Here is a 15,588-nt window from a genome sequence, read left to right on the forward strand (position 1 = left end):
TAAACTAATTACACCTAATCTAATAGCCCTATTAAAAAAAAACCCTAGCCTAAACTAAACTACCAATAGCCCTTAAAAGGGCCTTTTGCAGGGCATTGCCCCAAAGTAATCAGCTCTTTTACCTGTAAAAAAAAATAATACAAGCAACCCCCCCAACAGTAAAACCCACCACCCACACAACCAACCCCCCAAATAAAAAACTATCTAAAAAAACCTAAGCTCCCCATTGCCCTGAAAAGGGCATTTGGATGGGGATTGCCCTTAAAAGGGCGGTTAGCTCTATTGCAGCCCAAAGTTCTTAACCTAAAAATAAAACCCACCCAAAACACCCGTAAAAAAAACCTAACACTAGTCCCCTGAAGATCGACTTACCGGGAGAAGTCTTCATCCAAGCCAGGCCAAAGTCCTCAACGAAGCCGGAAGAAATCTTCATCCAAGCCGGGCAAAGTGGTCCTCCAGACAGGCAGAAGTCTTCATCTAGACGGCATCTTCTATCTTCATCCATCTGGCACGGAGCGTGTCCATCTTCAAGACATCCGACACGGAGCATCCTCTTCATCCGAAGACTAAAGCTGAATGAAGGTACCTTTAAGTGACGTCATCCAAGATGGCGTCCCTTAGATTCCGATTGGCTGATAGAATTCTTTCAGCCAATCGGAATTAAGGTAGAAAAAATACTATTGGCTGATGCAATCAGTCAATAGGATTGAAGTTCAATCCTATTGGCTGATCCAATCAGCCAATAGGATTGAGCTTGTATTCTATTGGCTGTTCCAATCAAAAAAATTTAAACTTACCTGTAGAATTAAAATATACTACAATTAAATTAAACTACCAATTAAATAAAATAAATAACATATTAAAAAACCTAACCCTACTATACCAAATTATCAAAAATAAAAAAACTACACCTAATCTAATAGTCATATCAAAATAAAAAAGTCCCCCAAAATAAAAAAAACCCTAGCCTACAATAAACTACCAATGGCCCTTAAAAGGGCCTTTTGTGGGGCATTGCCCCAAAGATATCAGCTCTTTTACCTGGCAAAAAAAAATAGAAACACCCACCAAACAGTAAAACCCACCACCCAACCAACACCCCAAATAAAAAAAAAATATCTAAAATAACCTAAGCTACCCATTTCCCTGAAAAGGGCATCTGTATGGGCATTGCCCTTAAAAGGGCATTTCTTAAAGTCCCGCTTGAAGGATCCATCCAGCCTGCGAAGTCCTCATCCAGACGGCAAGAAGTCTTCATCCATGCGGCAAGAAGTCTCCATTCAGACGGCCTCTTCTATCTTCATCCAGCTGGCGTGGAGCGGGTCCATCCTGAAGACATCCGGCACGGCGGTGTCAGGGAGTGGCAGGATAGAGGTTAAACATTTTAGTATAGTGGTGGCGTTTAGTGAAATGGTATAAATAAAGTTGGGAAAAAGCCAAATAGACTCGATGTTTGGTGATGTTAGGCAAGCGTATTGATGCCGGTGAATGCAACATAGTTGACGCTTTGATAAATATCCCCTATTAGATGAAGAAAGCCACAACACAGAAAAGAAAATGTTATAGTTTAAAGAGAACAATTATCAGGGAAACAATTTTAATCCAAAAATGTTGAATACAGTGGTGATTAGACCACTGTATCTACAATCAACTACACAATTACTTGACTGTTGGTGTAACAATATCGTACTGATGTGGTGTATTTATGGATCTGCAGTTTACCAGAATAGTTTGATCAGATCAACTGAGTAAATAAGAAAAAGCCCTAGATTCCTTTGAGAAAGAACTGTAAGGCAATTTCAGCAAAGTGGTATTTGTCTCACTACCATAAACTAACAAACTTATGTAGAGGTTGCCAGGATGTATGGATAGTGAACTTAGTCAACTGTGACTTTAAAGATTTAGTATATTGTCAGTATATTGATCACAGGAATTGGTAAGCACCAGCTAGATGTGCTCAGAGCATGGTACAGAGAGTGGAACGGCTGAAGTAGGCGACTTTCAGGGTCTCCAATGAGGTCACAGTAGGGGGCGGAGCCTATGTCTGTTGTACGGAGCCAACCAGTAGAATGTAGTACTCGGTCAGATATTTTTTATTTCTGTACCACCAAAAAAGGTTTGTTTTTCTGCCCGCAAGAGAGCGTACTCAATTTTCCCTGTGGAACACACACTACTGTAAATTCAAGTCAAGCTTGTAAAAAGTAACTATCAGAACTTGTATGTTTCAGGAATGTCATAAATCAAATTGCTAAATTACCAGTGGTGTGCTGTTTTGTGCGAGTGATATCGAGTTTATCGCAGCTGTTTTCAGGCATCGGAAGGAGCATACATATTATAAATTGAAAGTAAATGGGAACGCATGAGCGTAATCACGATTTACACTAGTCAGGTTAGCGTGTCTTCAGAGCTCTGGTTAACTGTTACGCTAAACAAAAAAGTAAAAAAAAATACATCAAAAATACATTTAAAAGTGCAGTTACCATCATAATAACATTGTCTGATAAAAAAGTTATAAGGGCCTATATATAACTTAAAACAAGTTTTTTTTTTAAAGCACGCTCCATTAAAATCTTTTGGGAGAAGAAGTTAACACAGTCTCAATATCTGTCCTGAGGTCAGTACGTGTCGTGTTTACTTCTAATACACGCGCTAACCCTCACACATTACAAGTTTACTTCCAGAAGTGTTTGCATGCAAGTGTCATGAAGGCCTCATGATTTTAGTTGTTTAGGTGTATTTTTATTTAGCTTGTGTGCTAAAACATTTGTTGTTTTTTTTTTTCAGAAGAAATATGTTCCTGTGTATTGTTTCTTATATAAGCCAGAGCCCTCATAAATAGTTTGTAAGATTAATAAGAGAGAATTTTATTGCCAAAGGTAAGTTTATTGCCCTAACCTGTTAACACAGAAAGTGATTTTTTATGATGCAGAGATGTCAATAGAGACATGATAAAAACCAGTCCCCTCTACACAGAACGAGAACTGAGGTTAAATAAGGTGTTTTTATTTGTTTGTTTTTTACCAAATTACAATAAGATTTTATGAGTTTTAGGCCTTTCAGAAAACTCTTCTGCTGGACATGCCATATTTGGTATCAAAATACTCCTCATGACACCACAGAGGGATTGTCTATCTGTTTATATTAACTAGTTACACATAATATAATTTATAGGGTGTTCTATAATTTTATCCAAGGATTCAGAGCTCTATGACATGTCGTAAAAGAGAGGGGTTAGTATTTCCCTAGCCCCTCTGGAAGGAGGTTTGGTCAATAGATCTGATATCAGAGAAAAGGGTATATAACTTTGACTCTAATAATATGTTTGTCATTCTACATGGGATACTGTCTGAACATTATGTTTTACTATTCCTCATTTCATCTCATTGGAAACAGAAAATGATAGGACTTCTGGTAAAGTTACAGGTTTCTGTCTCATTTATATTTTTTTTAAAAATGTTTACTTGTGTATACTTTTATTTGTTAACATTTTTTTCTTAATAATGCACTGTGACTTATTTTTCTTTTTTCTCAAACTAAATTTTCCTTCATTAATTTGCATACGAAGAGAGCAGCGCTCTACCAGGAATGAACAGCTCATCAACTTGTTCTATGGCGATTTACCACCTGGAAGAAGACTCTTTTAGACCAGTGTGCTTTTCACAGAGAAAAACTTTCCTGAAGTATATCAGTCTGATCCCGCCAGGTAAAGTCAGTCCAGCCCCAAATACCAGGCAATTCTCCTCTGAACAAGAAACATGACAACCCAGACAATCTAAGCACACTGGGCAAGAAGTCCACATCTGGTTTCCCCCCATCACCTATAGGGAGACTTCCCCAGGGTCATATCAATTTGTATACGAAGAGAGAAGTGCTCTACCAGGAACGAACAACATCTCATCAGCTTGTTCTATGGTGATTTACCACCTGGAAGCAGCCTCTTTTAGACCAGTGTGCTTTTCACAGAGGAAAACTTTCCTGAAGTATATCAGTCTGATCCCGCCAAGTAAGGTCAGCACACTGGACAAGGAGTCCACGTCTGGTTTCCCCCATCACCCATAAGGAGACTTCCCCAGGATCATATTTATTAAGTTTTGCCTTTGTCTAATATTTGAACCACATTACTGAGAGAGACTAATAATATTAACACTCTTCTCTTTAGCTAAGTTTTTACGAAATTGTATTCATTATAATTTGACTGGGTTTTCCCTAGCATTTCCCTTATAATAAATATTAGGTATTGATAACATAGAGATATTTTAGTGTATGGTCCCCCAATTAAAAAACAACAGGCTTATTTAAGTTTGCAGTATACACCATTTGTTTGTCAGAAGAAGGGGTTCTTTTACCCGGAAACATCGTTTTAAATAAAACACCTGTATATATATATATACACACACACACAACCCCAAATTCCAAAAAAGTTGTAACAGTATGGAGAATGGAAAAAAAACAAACAAAAAGAGTCATTCGAATTCAATTCACTCTGTACTGTATTGATTAACACATTATTTGATGTTTTACTTTGTGAATGTAATGTATTTTTGAAAATATACACTCATTTTAAATCTGATGACTGCAACACATTCCAAAAAAGTTTGGACATTAGACTGTTTACCACTCTGTAACATCACATTTTATTTTAATAACACTTATTAAGCGTTTGAGCACTGAAGACAACAGTTGGTTAAGTTTAGCAAGCTGAATTTTACCCCAGTCATCCATTATGCATGTCTTCAGCTGCGCAACTGTACAGGGCCTTTGTTGCCTTATTTTGTGTTTCATAATGCACCACACATTCTCAATAAGGGAAAGGTCAGGACTGCAACAGGCCATGCTAGCACCTGCACTCTCTGCTTATGCAACCATGTGCTTGTAATCCGGGCAGAATGTGGTTTGGCGTTGTCCTGCATGAAAATGCAGGGTTGTCCCTGGAAAACATGGTGGATGACAGCATATGTTGCTCCAAAATGTATGTGTGCAAGTTACCCATGCCATGGGCACTGACAGACCCCTATACCAAGACAGATGCTGGCTTTTGGACGTGAAGCCGATAACATTTTGGATGGTGCTTTTCCACTTTGGCTGGAGAACACGACAGCTGTTTTTTTCCAAAAACTATTTGAAATGTTGACTCGTCAGACCACATGAAAAGTCATAGTTGACATTTCGGCTCTATCATTGAGCCTTCTTCAAGACTGATTTTAAATCTTAGTATGGCTAATCTGCCGTGTTTCTCTCCACCATGTTTCTCTCTACCTTAAGAAAGATTTTGGATAGGGCTCTTAATTACAATATCATTTCCAAACAGATGTATGATTTTCTTTGGCAAAAATTCCCAATAACACCAATTTTTTATACATTGCCTAAAATTCATACAAATTTATTTCAACCTCCTGGTCAGCCCATTGTGGCCAGTACAGAATCTGTCTTTTCTAATGTTTCTATTTTTCTAGACAGAATTTTATTTCCTATTGTTAAAAAGCAAAGATCCTTTCTTAAGGATACTAATGAGTTTCTAGAAAGATTAGCAAACATTAAAATTGAGCAATCATGGATTATTTTTTCGCTTGATGTAGTAAGTTTATATACCTCCATCCCCCATGAGGCAGGATTAACTACGGTAAAATGTTTACTTGATGATAGTAAGGTATATAACCATTTACAAGGTGATTTTGTGGATGATTTACTGAGACTTGTGCTCTATTGCGACTATTTTCTCTTTCAAGATACATATTATATGCAGAAACAAGGTACAGCTTATGGGCTCCAATGTGGCCCCCTCATATGCCTATTTGTTTATGAGTGATTTTGAAAACAAATATGTCTATGGTGACCACTCATTTAACAGTGATTGTAAGCTTTGGCTTAGGTATATAGATGATATTTTTGGCATATCGGGGGGTCCATTGGAGTCCTTTCCACAGTTTGTAGAAGATATTAATATTTCAATGACAGGCACTAACTTTACCCTCACCTATTTACATCATGAAATTAGCTTCCTAGACACCATGGTATATAAGCAAGGTAATAAGGTCACCACTGATCTTTATACGAAACCTACTGATAAAAATACACTTCTTAGATATGAGAGCTTTCATCCAGATTCTGTTTTTAAGTCAATACCTAGAAGCCAGATGTTACGCACTAAAAGGATTGTTAAAGATCAGAAGAGGCTATCTGAAAGATTAGAATCTATGGGTAATAAATTTGTGCAAAGAGGCTATCCAAAGAAAATCATTGAAAACACCATTATTGACCTAGATAAAGAAAAATAGAAAAATACAAGTGGTGATAATATTAATAGATTGGCATTTTCAACATAGTATAGTGATAGGAGTAGGAATATATTTAGGGTTGTTAAAAACATTGGTACCTCCTGTCTAAATATAACCTAAATGTTGAATCATGTAAATTGCCACCTATGCCCTCCTATCATCACAGGTACAAGCAAACCAACCACTATTAATTATCTAACCACCCCTAACAAAGGTAAATATTTGGCCCAAAATTGTAAAAGGAAACAACTTACTATTAATGGCCTATATACATGTCAAACTTAGTATGCTATCTACCTTTTGAAATGCCCATGTGGGCTGTGATACATTGGTGAGACTACCCAGGCTGTCAGGGATAGGTTTAGCCAACACAAAACTTCAATTATATCTAAGGACATATCTTTGCCTGTTTCAGCACATTTTACACAAATGGGCCATACTGTTAGCCATCTTCGGTTCCAGGTCATTGACCATATCCCCCATTATAGGAGAGGGGGAATAGAGAACTTAGATTAAAATAAAAAGAGGTATGGTGGATAAAATTCTTAAACACTCTTCATCCTTATGGTCTGAATAGGGACTATGATTTGCATTTGTTTTTATAATTTTGTGTTAATTGCTTCTGGCACCACTAGATGTCACTATTCCTTAGTAAACCTAACGTGGATAGGTAGGGATTAATCTTAATTGAAAATGGAGATGTGATTTGATTGGTTCAGGTAGTCTTTTTAAGTGTTTGTGTTTAGCTGTTTTAACTATGCATGATTAAGGACCATATAGGTCCGAAACATCACTTTTTTAGGTTCTGTATCGGAATAATTAATTTTTCACCTTTGAAAATGTTTGTTGTGTTGTCACATTATATGTATGGACTACATTTTCTGGAGGATTGCGGATACTCCACTGTGACTGGCACACAATAAGTATATTACATGTGGGTTTAGTGCCTAATATTGTGTATTTCCGCCTCATGCTGCCAAAATAGTTCTGATGTGTTGAGGCATGTTAACTCTTCAAGACCTCTGAATGTCCCCTGTGGTATCTGGCACCAAGACATTAGCAGCCAATCCTTTAAGTCCTGCAAGTTGCTAGGTGGGGTATCCATGTATTGGATTTGTTGTTCCAGTACATCCCACAGATGCTCAATTGGATTGAGATCTTGGAAATTTGGAGGTCAAGGCAACCCCTTGAACTCTTTGTCATGTTCATCAAATCATTCCTTAACAATTTTTGCAGCATGGCAGGGTACATTATCCTGCTGAAAGAAGCCACTGCCATGAGGGAACACCATTGCTATGAAGGGGTTATGTGGTCTGCAACAATCTCTAGGTAGGTGGTATGTGTCAAAGTAACATCCACTTACTTAAGTGTCAGGACCAAAGGTTTCCCAGCAGAACATTGTTCAGAGCATAACACTGCCTCCGCCGGTCTGCCATCTTCCCATAGTGCATCCTGCTGCCATCTCTTCCCCAGGTAAACGATGCACACGCACCCAGTCATCCACCCCCAGTCATCCACCTGATCGAAAAGAAACCATGATTCATCAGACCAGACAACCTTCTTCCTTTGCTCCATAATCCAGTACTGATGCTCACGTCTCCATTGAAACCACTTTTGTCAGTGGACAGGGGTCATCAAAGGCACTCAGACTGGTCTGTGGCTACACAGCCCCATATGCATAAAACTGCAATGCACTGTGTGCAGACTTTTTTTTATCATGGCTAGCATTTATTTTTTTAGCAGTTTTAGCAACAGTAGCTCTCCTAAGTGATCGGACCAGGCGGCTAGCCTTCGCTTGCAAAATGCATCAATAAACTTGATCCTGACACTGGTTCACCAGTGGTCCTTCCTTGCACCACTTTTGGTAGGCAGTAACCATTGCAGAGACTGCAAGACTTGCTGTTTTGGAGAAGCTCTGACCCAGTTGTGTAGCAATTACAATTTGGCCCTTGTCAAAGTCAGATCTTTTTGCTTGCCCTTTTTTTCTGCTTCAAACACATGAAAATCAAGAATGGACTCTTCACTTGCTGCCTAATATTTCTCACCCCTTGACACTTGTCAGTGGTTTGAATATTGTGGCTGAGCAGTATTTATATACCAAGAGAGAGAGAGATGTATAGATAGATACACACCATTGAGCCCTTCCCAGCGCAACACTTTGTCATATGCCATATTATGTTAATACACTTTTTAAACATTTTTTAATACAAAACATACTTTGAATGTTAGAATTAGAGGTTTTTGGGGGGATAATTGGAGTTAAATAATAACAGAAATGGTCCCTTATATTAGGATTACAACACATATATATGTACCTATATGTTATATAAAATATTACCAAATGGGATCCATATCTGGTGTGGGATCTCAGAGACAGAACTAAACAACTAGAAAAACTAATTGTATAAGGAATACAATAGGATTCACAGCAGAGATTACCACAGATTTAGTATCATATAGACTCCAAAGAGAAGATTCAGATAAGGATTATATCAAATATTTTAAAAAGTTCCATGTCATTCATACCTTAATATCTTTATTAATATACCTAGGAACCAACATTCACACAAAAGTAGTGAAAAAAAGTTTAAAAACACTTAAACCCAGTCTTGTAATAATTAGTATGCTGAGAGATCATGTAATTAACAAGTGCCTGCTGGCCAATATCTAAAGTAAGCTAAGCCCTTACAATCCGAGGGCTGATTAACTTTTAACTTATATTCTAAGCAGGCACCAAAAGAGCTATTATTTGAAAACAATGTCAGTTAGACAAGGGTAAGCAAGTTAAAAACGGCAGACAGGAGAGACAGAGCTACTCCTGCTGGACCCCTGACGCGCGTTTCACAGAACGCTTTCTCAGAGGGGGTGCGGGCCGCCGCTACTCGGCGTTACTTAAGATCATATAGAGCCCACCTTCCTAACACAATAGGTTGCCCATTACCGATGCAAGGTATCTAATTCGTTCAGAGATCCGTCAGTCAGTGCTGTTTGTTCTGACGTGTGTGATCTCATCATGTGACCGGAGGGCGTGAATAGTAAAGAGTATCTTCAGTGACAGTTAGCCAATCACGAGTTGTATGCAGGGGGCGTGTGAGTACTGCTTAGAGACAATTGGATGATCACAGAGCAGTATAAACAAAGGACTGAGTATCGTACATTGATCCAACTTATAATGATATTAATAACTGTGTCTGATATACAAACAAATCTAATCATAAAACCATATTGTAATTTCAAAAATGACGATGTCAATGGCTCTTAAACAGTATTAATAGATCATAGAATGATCGTGAGTTTGGGTTGGAACGAAAAAGATATCTCATAAATATGTCGTTTGGACAATATTATAGTATTGTAACCATAGTAACTTGGTGTGTACAAATTAAATAATTAGTTATATATTCCACTAGAATTTGAAGATCAACGACCTAGTGATGAATAATAAAGATGATCAAGTGTTAGAGTGCAAAATTGTGGTATAATTCTTCTCAATAAAAGAAGCAAGAGAGTGACAGCATTAATACATAATGCTGTGTATGTGGATATCATAGTGAGATTAAATAACATAACTTCATATTTAGTTTATGAAACAGGAGTGAATGATTTCGATATATTGTGAATAAAAACAATAAACAGAAAAGGGAAGGGTAGGTAAAAAATTGCAGTAAGGGTACATTAGAAAAGCCAATGATGGTGCACAGGGGACAACACCTTTCTCAAAATGGTGTTCTAGTGACCCTGAGTTTTATCAGGATTATAATAGCAAACATATGATCATGATGTGACATTATGATAATGTGCATAAAATGCCAATGAATGGAATATATTTTTGTTCATAAATTCAACTTAAAGTTCATACTCTGTATATATCTTAATGTATATGATGTTTTCAATATATTTGATGGAAACACGTAGGTTTTACGTGATTTTAAATACAGAAGCTAAATGCCTTAGTTATTAGAATATACAATCCGGTATTAAATTATAAGTATACAAAATAATTATTAAAGTCATTCATACCAGAGGGTTTAACAGTATTAAGAGAGTAGATCCACTTGCATTCAAGTTTCAATAAAGATTTTTCAATATTGCCACCTCTTATACCAAGTGATGCTTTCTGAATTACTGTGTATTTTAGATCTTTCGGTGAGCCATTGTGATGAATTAAAAAATGTTTTGCGACTGAGGTGATTTTTTTACCTTTGTCTCTGTCTCTCTGAGCATATTTAATGTTATAGACATGTTCTAGGATACGTGTCTTGACCTCCCTTGTGGTCATACCTACATATGCCATCTGGCATGAGCAATAAAGTACATAAACCACTCCTATAGTTCTACATGAGAAACGTGCTTGGAGTTTGTATAATCTTCCAGTTTTATCAGTTATTGTTTTAGTTTTCAACACATATTTGCAAGCTGAACATGTGCTGCAAGGGTACATGCCTGGGTCAGTATCTTTTTTCTTAACAGATCTTACAAAATGGCTGGAAACTAGTTGGTCTCTTAAATTGCTGGGTCTCTTGTATCCAATGGATACTCTCTCTCCTATTACTGACTTAAGGGTATCGTCATTTTGCAGTATTCCCCAGTGGTCATTAATAATTTTGATAATGTGTGGCATTTGGGGGTTGTATGTTATTATCAGTCTAGGACAGGATTCTTGGACAGTTCTTACCCTTGGCGTAAGTAATTCATCTCTGCTCTTTCTAAGTGCCTTGTACTTAGCTCTTTTTATGGATTTCTTACTGTATCCCCGTGCAGATAATCTCTGTGTTAGGGCTGTACTTTCTGACATATAGATTTCAGTGCTGGTACAGTTACGGCGAAGTCTCAAAAATTCACTGTAAGGTATCGCTTTTAAAGTACTAGGTGAATGGGCACTAGTATGGTGTAAGAGCGTGTTTGTTGCTGTTTCTTTTCTGTATATTGTAGTGTTGATGAATCCTTCATTATTTTTAAATATCTTTAAGTCCAAGAAGCATATTTCCTGCTGATTCACTTCATGGGTTAGTTTTATATTGAGATCGTTCATATTGATTTCTTTCATGAAGGCTTCTAATTTATCATACGACCCCTCCCAAATGAAAAAGACATCATCTATGTATCTTAACCACATGGGTATATGTTCAGTATATGTATTGAGATGATCTGTAAATACATAAAAAGATTCCCAGTAGCCAAGAAATAAATTTGCGTAAGTGGGTGCACAAGCTGTACCCACGGCGGTACCCTGTGTTTGCAAAAAATATCTATCATTGAAAGTGAAAAAATTATGAGTTAGAACAAACTCCAAAAGTTGTATTATGAATTCATTATGTTTTTCATTGTTATTATTATTAGAAGTCAGAAAATATTTGATGGCTTTAATTCCATCTTCATGTTTGATATTTGTATAAAGTGACTCAACGTCAGCAGTCACTAGCCACATATCCTCTGACAATTTAATATTTTGCAACATTTGCAATACCTCCATCGTGTCACGTACGTAAGAGGGTAACATTGTAAGATATTCCCTTAATCAGAGATCTACAAATTTACTTGCATTTTTAGTAAGATTATCGTTACCTGACACGATAGGTCTTCCGGGAGGTATTGATGAATTCTTGTGCACTTTCGGTAGAAAGTATAGGGTAGCAATTTTAGGATTTTCTTTCAACAGAAACTTCTTTTCAGAATTAGATATTATATTTGCCTGTCAGGCATTTGTTATCATTCTGTTATATTGGATAAGATATGAACTCTGAGGATTAAAAATTAACTGCTTATAGCATGACTGGTTAGATAACTTTATTAGCTTCATCCATATACATTTGCTGGGGCCACAGGACCACATTTCCACCTTTGTCTGATGGCTTGATTTGAACATCCTGCCACGATTCAATTTCTTTTAGTGCAGTAATTTCATCATAGTTAAGGTTACGTTTAGTACTGTATATGGGTATTTCTTCGATTTTTTTACACACCATTTTGCAGAAAATTTGTATTTCAGGAGACATAGAGAAAGATGGTACATAAGTGGTTTTTGGTTTTACATTCGATTTCCAAGTACATGAAGTTGATGCTAACTCTTCAGCACCATTACTTGTGGTATTTGGTGTTTGGGTATCAGTACCATTTTCAGATAATTCTTGCAGAATATCTACAGTTAACAAATCCTCTGCATTTAAACTATTTGGATTGTATGCATATAGTTTTTAAGCAATATTTTCCTGGAAAACAAATGAATGTCTTTTATTACCTCAAATTTGTTTAGTGAATTCACAGGACAAAAAGATAAGCCTCTAGATAATACAGATTTGTGTGTGGTACTTAATACATGGTCTGATAGATTTATGATTCTCATTTGTTCATCCTTAGTTTGCAGACCAAATTTGGTCTGTATATGTGGTTGATAAGGTGCCGTTCCATCACTTTTCATGAAAAAGCATATTACCGGCCAGAATAGATATTGGAATGTGGTTTCTGTGAATGGTTTGTGGTTGATTACACTTATCACATCTAGTTATGTGTGGCTGGTGAATTTGGTCTGTATATGTTGCTGGGAAGGTGCTGCTCAAACCCTTTACATGAAAAAGTGTATTACAGGCCGGAACAGGTATTGGAACATGGTTTCTGTGGATGGTTTGTGGTTGATTACACTTATCACATCTAGTTACGTGTGGCTGGTGAATTTGGTCTGTATATGTTGCTGGGAAGGTGCTGTTCCATCAATTTTCATGAAAAGCATATTACAGGCTGGAACAGATATCATAATGTGGTTTCTGTGGATGGTTTGTGGCTCATTACACTTTATACATTTAGTCATGTGTGACTGGTGAATGTGATGTATCTGGTTTGCTGATAAGGTGCCGTTCCGTCAATTTTCATGAAAAAGCATTTTACAGGTCGGAACGGGTATTGGAACGTGGTTTCTGTGGATCATTTGTGGTTGATCACACTTATCACATCTAGTTATGTGTGGCTGGTGAATTTGGTCTGTAAATGTTGCTGGTAAGGTCCTGTTCCATCAATTTTCATGAAAAGCGTATTACAGGCTGGAACATATATCATAATGTGGTTTCTGTGGAAGGTTTGTGGCTCATTACACTTTATACATTTAGTCATGTGTGACTGGTGAATGTGATGTATCTGGTTTGCTGATAAGGTGCCGTTCCGTCAATTTTCATGAAAAAGCATTTTACAGGTCGGAACAGGTATTGGAACATAATTTCTGTGTATGGTTTGTGGTTGATTACACTTATTTCATCTAGTCAATGTGTGACTGGTGAATGTGATGTATCTGTTGCTGGGAAGGTGCCGTTCCGTCACTTCTCATGAAAAAGCGTATTACAGGCCGGAACAAGTATTGAAACATGGTTTCTGTGGATGGTTTGTGGTTGATTACACTTATCACATCTAGTTTTATGTGGCTGGTGAATTTGGTCTGTATATGTTGTTGATAAGGTGCCGTTAAGTCAATTTTCATGAAAAAGCGTATTACCGGCCAGAACAGGTATTGGAATGTGGTTTCTGTTGATGGTTTGTGGTTTATTACACTTATCACATCTAGTTATGTTTTGTTGTTGAATTTAGTCTTTACATGTTGCTGGGAAGGTGCTGTTCCATCACTTTTCATGAAAAAGTGTGTTACAGGCCGTAACGAGTTTTGGAACATGATTTCTGTGGATCGTTTGTGGTTGATTAATATTATCACATCTAGTAAAGTGGGGCTGGTAATATTGGTCTGTATATGTTGCTGGGAAGGTGCCGTTCTATCGCTTTTCATGAAATAGTGTGTTACAGGCCGTAACGGGTTTTGGAACGTGGTTTCTTTGGATGGTTTGTGTTTGATTACACTTATCACATATAGTTATGTGTGACTGGTGAATTTGGTGTATCTGGTTTGCTGGGAAGGTGCCGTTCCGTCACTTTTCATGAAAAAGCGTTTTACAGGCTGGAACGGGTATTGGAACGTGGTTTCTGTGGATGGTTTGTGGTTGATTACACTTATCACATCTAGTTATGTGTGGCTGGTGAATTTTGTCTGTATATTTTGCTGGAAAGGTGCCGTTCTGTCACTTTTTATAAAAAAGTGTATTAAAGGCCGGAACAGATATCATAATGTGGTTTCTGTGGATGGTTTGTGGCTGATTACACTTATAACATTTAGTCATGTGTGACTGGTGAATTTGGGGTATCTGGTTTGCTGGTAAGGTGCCGTTCCCTCACTTTTCATGAAAAAGCATTTTACAGGCCAGAACGGGTATTGGAATGTGGTTTCTGTTGATGGTTTGTGGTTGATTAAACTTATCACATCTAGTTATGTGTGGCTGGTGAATTTGGTCTGTATATTTTGCTGGGAAGGTGCCATTGCATCACTTTTTCTAAAAAAGTGTATTAAAGGCCGGAACAGATATCATAATGTGGTTTCTGTGTATTGTTTGTGGCTGATTACACTTATAACATTTAGTTATGTGTAACTGGTGTGCCGTTCCGTCACTTTTCATGAAAAAGCGTTTTACAAGCCAGAACGGGTATTGGAACGTGGTTTCTGTGGATGGTTTGTGGTTGATTACACTTACCACATCTAGTTATGTGTGGTTGGTGAATTTGGTCTGTATATTTTGCTGGGTAGGTGCCGTTCCGTCACTTTTTAAAATAAAGTGTATTAAAGGCCAGAACAGATATCATAATTTGGTTTCTGTGGATGGTTTGTGGCTGATTACACTTATAACATTTAGTCATGTGTGACTGGTGAATTTGGTGTATCTGGTTTGCTGGGAAGGTGTTGTTCCGTCACTTTTCATGAAAAAGCGTTTTACAGGCCGGAACGGGTATTGGAACATGGTTTCTGGGGATGGTTTGTGGTTGATTACACTTATCCCATCTAGTTATGTGTGGCTGGTGAATTTGGTCTCTATATTTTGCTGGGAAGGTGCCATTCCGTCACTTTTTATAAAAAAGTGTATTAAAGGCCGGAACAGATATCATAATGTGGTTTCTGTGGATGGTTTGTGGCTGATTACACTTATAACATTTAGTTATGTGTAACTGGTGAATTTGGTGTATCTGGTTTGCTGGTAAGGTGCCGTTCCGTCACTTTTCATGAAAAATTGTTTTACAAGCCGGAACGGGTATTGGAACGTGGTTTCTGTGGATGGTTTGTGGTTGATTACACTTACCACATCTAGTTATGTGTAGCTGGTGAATTTGGTCTGTATATTTTGCTGGGTAGGTGCCATTCCGTCACTTTTTATAATAAAGTATATTAAAGGCCGGAACAGATATCATAATGTGGTTTCTGTGGATGGTTTGTGGCTGATTACACTTATAA

This window comes from Bombina bombina, chromosome 1, assembly GCF_027579735.1.
Source record: "Bombina bombina isolate aBomBom1 chromosome 1, aBomBom1.pri, whole genome shotgun sequence".
Lineage (NCBI taxonomy): Eukaryota > Metazoa > Chordata > Amphibia > Anura > Bombinatoridae > Bombina > Bombina bombina.